The sequence below is a fragment of the Aquarana catesbeiana genome, linkage group LG04 (genome assembly GCF_042186555.1).
Source record: "Aquarana catesbeiana isolate 2022-GZ linkage group LG04, ASM4218655v1, whole genome shotgun sequence".
NCBI classification, from domain to species: domain Eukaryota; kingdom Metazoa; phylum Chordata; class Amphibia; order Anura; family Ranidae; genus Aquarana; species Aquarana catesbeiana.
This window is the reverse complement of record NC_133327.1, coordinates 8,040,592-8,046,782: the sequence shown is the minus strand read 5'-3', so window position 1 is coordinate 8,046,782 and position 6,191 is coordinate 8,040,592.

Sequence of the window (6,191 nt, the reverse complement as noted above, 5' to 3'; positions counted from 1 at the left end):
CTTTTATATCACAAATTCATTATTTTATGGCTTTACATTTACTCTTCTTCCTCATGTCAAAATAATTGGTGGATTGGTGTTGGCAGATTGGGCAGAAATTCTGTTATTACCTAACACGTTCATTGCATTCCTGGTATCACCTGTTACTAAATCCTATGATGCCAAAGTTTGTACTTTACATAGGAGTGTGAGCAGTGCCAGGACAAGAACATCCAGTGCCCAGGGCAAAGATGCCACATGGTCCCCCCCCCTTCATTATGTGTGAGCTTATGAGGAGGAGGGGGAGAAAGAGCACAGCCTGCACCTCCTCCAAGCTCTCTCCTCATCTCCCTGTTGCTTCCAGTGTTTGGATGACAGAAGTAGTGATGACGCTATCACTACTCCTGTCAGCCTTGCAGTAGAAGGAACTTGCAGTGCCCCATTCCTACAATACATGCTGTGCCCAGGGCAGCCCTCCCTTGTCCCAGCCCTGAGTGTGAGGGGGTTAGACTCTTTTAGGTCTTTATTGCTGTCTGTCTGTCCCCCCCACCCCCCACCCCCCTCGTCCTGCTAAGGATACTGGCCTGCTTAACTCGGCAATGTAACTGAGACAGAACTTGATGGCAAATCCAAAATTTTACAGTTGTCGCCAGAGCTGGCATACAGAGCATGGGGACATTGTAGTGTAGTTGGTATCAGCCAATGACCAGACACACAAAGATGTTTGCTTGACCTTGACCTCAATACAGTTTAACTAAATATATGGTGCACAATCAGAGATACAATCAGAGACAATTAGGATAAATGCTTGCAGACTCTGGGAGGGAATACGGTCTCTATCCTTTGTCTGAGGACTGGTTGCAGAGTATAGCCCAGGTAGTTGAGGACTGAAACCCAACATCAGACTTCACATAGCTACGGCAGCAGAAGTTTCTGGTAAAGCAGTCCAGCAATGCCAACCAACTTGAATGTCTGTACTGGGGAGTCAATCTGGACAACATCTACCAATGTGATTGGGGCTCAGGGTAGGGCTGCATGCTTTTATGCCCTTTGGTGGCCCACACATTGACTCTGACATAAGGAGCCCTGTACCTGGTCACAGCTAGCTATCCCAGTCATGGCTGCTCCTCCAGGTACAGTCCAGGAGATAATGGGAGCTTAAAATGATAGAAGTCCAGGGGATTGTGGGCACTGGAGATAAAAAAGGGCCCTGGGCCTACTGCTGGAGAGGCAGGTAAAGGGGCTTTCTACTACAACTCTTGTTATGGTGACAATTGTCTAGGAGGGGAGTGCCCCTCACATTCTAGAGATTCCTCTCACTTCCTCTTGTGTCTTTGGGTCAGAAATATCTCCAAAGGGACATAGGGTAGACAAAAAAATCTTGTATAAGGAACAATTCTTTAAAAGGTCTATATAGTCAACAACCAACACCAAATGGCTTAAAAGTATGTTCTTTACAACATATACGAGGGAATTATATAGTCTACATTATAGTTAATAATGTTTCAATAGCAGACACTTGTTCTGTAATAATTCACAACCTCCCCTAAACAATTATAATATATAGCCATTCATGTCTTCTGGATGTGATACTGGATGTGATTACTTCTAGTTGTAATCTACTGAAGTTGTTGCTGTATACAAGAAAGAGAAGGAAGGGAATGGTTAAAGCCAATTTAATTTTCAGCTTAAATCAGCTAAATACATTCATGACTCCCATTACAACTTTATTATAAAAGTTTTTTTTTTTTTTAGTGTGGAGTATATGTCTTTAGCCTGTTTGTAGTAAATAAAACATATTTTTTAGCTATTTGGTGTTGATAGATGACCATATTGGCCTTTAAACCCACTGATGCCGCCATAACACAAATAAGTGGGTCACGGAGGTGAACGTTTCTCTGGTAATGTGTCTGTGCACTGGCGTCTGTGCTCACTCCCCATGGAGATCAAGCTATCACTGACTTTTCCCAGGCTCACACTAATGCCCCGTACACACGGTTGGATTTTCCAATGGAAAATGTCCGATCGGAGCGTGTTGTCGGAAATTCCGACCGTGTGTGGGCTCCATCGGACATTTTCCATCGGATTTTCCGACACACAAAGTTGGACAGCAGGAGATAAAATTTTCCGACAACAAAATCCGTTGTCGGAAATTCCGATCGTGTGTACACAAATCCGACGGACAAAGTGCCACGCATGCTCAGAATAAATAAAGAGATGAAAGCTATTGGCCACTGCCCCGTTTATAGTCCTGACCTACGTGTTTTACGTCACCGCGTTTATAACGATCGGATTTTCCGCCAACTTTGTGTGACCGTGTGTATGCAAGACAAGTTTGAGCCAACATCCGACGGAAAAAATCCTAGGATTTTGTTGTCGGAATGTCCGAACAAAGTCCGACCGTGTGTACGGGGCATAACAATTGAGAAGACCAGCTCCCGATCACATGATAGCCAGTGATGACCCAGTCAGGGGTGGCCTGTCCATTAGGGGCTCCCGGGCGTCGCCCCCCTATTCTCGCCACCCCCTATATCGCTACCTCCTATATGCTATGCATGAATCTATCCAATCTATCCAGTGCCACCGTGGCCGCCCCCTATTCATGTGTCCGGCCCCTTTGGGTCACTGGGCATATGAATTAGAGTGGCCAGGTTTTTTTTGAAGCACTGATTAGAGTAGGGTGGACTCGGGATTCAGAGCATTGCGTCTGGAGCCCACCCAGGTGTGTTGCAACAGCAAATGAAAATTCGCTGTTGGAACACTGATCCTCCTCCTGGCCAGTCGAGAAGTAGGTATGAAACCTGCTTCCCAAATGGCCAAAATGTCTGGCGATCCTATTGGACGCCTAGCTCCGAGAGGAGGAGAGAGGAGACACCGCGGAAGCTGCTCCAGGAGAGGACACCTGAGCAGCTTTCCCCGAGCCCGCCACGCTCTCACTGCCCACATCCAAGGTAAGGAAAGCTGGTGGTGGTGGTGGGGGAGTGCGTTAGTGCCGCAGGGTGGGTAGTGTCGCTCCACCAGCGGCCTGGGGGGTGTTGGTTGCCGCCCCCCCCAAAAAACAACACCAGCTGCCACTGGAACCAGTAAAATCCACCCCTCTATTCTTTCTCTATGTGAATGGAGAAATGAGGGTGGGTGGTTGTTAACGCATTTCAAAGGTGTTCCTTCTTTGTCAAACCACCCCATCACAGTACCGATTGTGTATATAGGTTCAGGACAGGAAGAATTGCATTCTGTGTATTGCCGACATCTCGGTATCTTAGCGCTACCACATACCAACCAATTTACAAGAAAACCTATTCAAAAATGGAAAGCAAAGTGGAAAACCAAAGAAAGGCATATTTTGTAGATTGCATTCCAATTATTATTTCCAATCCCTCAAGGGAACTGGAACTGAGGGCTGGATTATTTAGTAACTCGTACCCGTATATTGAATTGCAATCTTAAATAAATAAATAAATAAATAAAGAACTATATTTTTTTTTTTTTTAAATTGCATACTTACTGAACAATTTCATTCCCAAATACAATGATTGAAAATTGGATTCGTCCTAATTCATGTTACTAGACTATAATGTAAAATGTGTGTGTGTGTGTGTGTGTATATATATATATATATATATATATATATATACTGTACATGCAATATATATTTACAGTGGGTATAACAAAAATCACCCTCTTTAAAATAATCACATTTTGTTGCTTTGCAGCCTGAAATGAAGACAGACACAGTGTTTGCTTTATCCAACTATATTTACTACTGTAACATTTAAGTAACAGATATAACACCAATATGTCAGAAAAAATAAACAAAATTCAACACAACATCAAACACAATCACTGAGTTGGAAAAAGGATCACCTACTAAAATCAAATTACTTGGCCTTAAAACCAAACGATATGTTTAGCGGAAATCCAAATCCAATCCAATCCAATACAGCTCACTATCCAAATAACACCCTTCCTACAGTAAAGGATGGAGGTGGTAATATCCTGTTATGGGGGTGTTCTCTGCAGCAGGGACTGCAGCACTTGTCAGGATATAAGGATAAATGGATGGGGCAAATTACCATCAAATTCTTGAGAAGAATCTGCTGCTCTCTGCCAGCAAGTTGTCAGTGGGAAGGTTTACCTTCCAACATGACAATGGCCCAAAACACACAGCAAAAATGAGCTCACAGTGGTTGAAGGAGAAAAAGGTCTTTGCATGGCCTAGTCAGAGCCCAGACTTAAACCCCAAAATCTGTGGAATGATTTGAAGACTGCAGTCTACAAACGGTCACCATCAAATGTAACTGAACTTGAGCAGTTCTGCAAAGAAGAGTGGGCAAATATTACAAAGTCTAGATGTGCAAAGTTAATAGAGACACATCCCAACAGACTAAAGGCTGGAATCAAAGCAAAAAGGGGTCCAACAAAATACTGACATAAGGGGGTGATCCTTTTTCCAACTCAGTGATTGTTTTTGAATTTTGTTTATTTTTTAATGACATGTTGGTGTGATATCTTTCACTTGGATGGTATACTGTAAGTTGCACTGAGTAAATACAGCCTTCCCAGATGAGTTGAAGCTGTTGTGGCTGCAAAGGGTGGGCCAACTCAATATTGAATCCTACGGACTAAGACTGAGATGCCATTAAATTTCATGTGCGTGTAAAGGCAGGCATCCCAATACCAATACCTTTGGTAATATAGTATATATAAACAAGAATTAAATATACAAGACCTTTCACCAATTCCCTATATGAATCAATGGAGGTTAGCTAAAAGACAAGAAAAGATTCACGCGCTGGCAAATGACAATCAACTAAAAAAGCACACCAATGTGTTCCCACACTTTTAATAAAACAACAGAAAATTATGCTGCACTACTCCTTCAGTAATAAAAAGTGATAATAAACACACTACAGGCCACCAACCTCCAAGTGAATTAAAAAAAAAAAAAAAAAACAATCCTCACAGGTAAATGTATAGACTAAATAAAATAACAAATTGACCAACAGCCAATCTTCTGTGCAAAAGACCCTTCCTTTCCTTATTCTCATTTTGCATTATTTTGCATTTGTTTTTATACCTCTTTGTTAAAATCGTATGTTTTTTTTTTCTATTTTTGCACGGAAGATTGATCTTTGGTCAGTTTGCTATTTTATTTAGTCTACATATTTATTATGTTATTGGTTTTGTTTATTTCACTTGGAGGGGGCCACCACCTCTGTAGTGTGTTTATTATCAAAGCATCATTTTCTGTTGTTTAAGTTATGGAAGTGTTTACTAATGTACCCAAGTTTAGTATTTTATGTCTACAACTAGCAGCATTCTATGCTAAACAGAAGACGCAAAGTGTCTCTAATCTAAAAACACTGAAGGCCTGCAGTCACAGAAGTAAAAGGAGACTGAAATTACCTTACGTACTTCAGAATTGTGTGGTCCGCTAGCTCCTTATTCAAATCATTTGGAGCCAGAGTGTTCAGTGTAAATATCCAACAAGTCTCCCTATGAAATCTTTCTGCAAACTTTATTGATTTAAGACCTTCTGTGAACTTACATTTCAAAGTAAAATGTTATGGGACAATATGCTCCACGTCTCCTGACTTTATCAATCTCCTATGAGTACCAAACCTTTTGAGTACTGTTCTGATATGCCTACTGTATATCATGATGTACATTTAGCAGGCCACGAGGTCTCCTAAGACAAATAACAAATTCTGAAGAACAATTCTAAAATTCTTTGAGATGATAGTTCTTCCACTGGATGTCTAAGAAGGACTTTTGTCTGTGTGTGATGAATGAACACATCATACACTTCCTTTTTATACACAGATGCTTACCACGAAGGTCACAAAATGATCAGAGAGAACTAATATTATTTTTATTTTGAATGATGTGTGTCAACTGACTTTGAGCCATTTTATTTTTGATACTGGGGAGCCTTTCTGTAAGTGAACCAAGTTTGGGATCCTGTTTAAAGACTTTCCAGTGCCTTTTCATGATTTGTTTCATATTTTGATTCTTACAATAGAACTGCATAATAAGTCTTGTTTTAATCTGATCGTTGGTATCAAATTTTGTATTTGTAGCAGAATCTCTAAGCTCTTCCAGTCTAATGAGAACATTTGAGGCCACAGACCGCTCACATCCTTTAATATGTAGTGGTCTTTGAGGCATAGTGGGTGCAAAAGGTGGTAAGTCATTGGGCGCCAGACACTTCT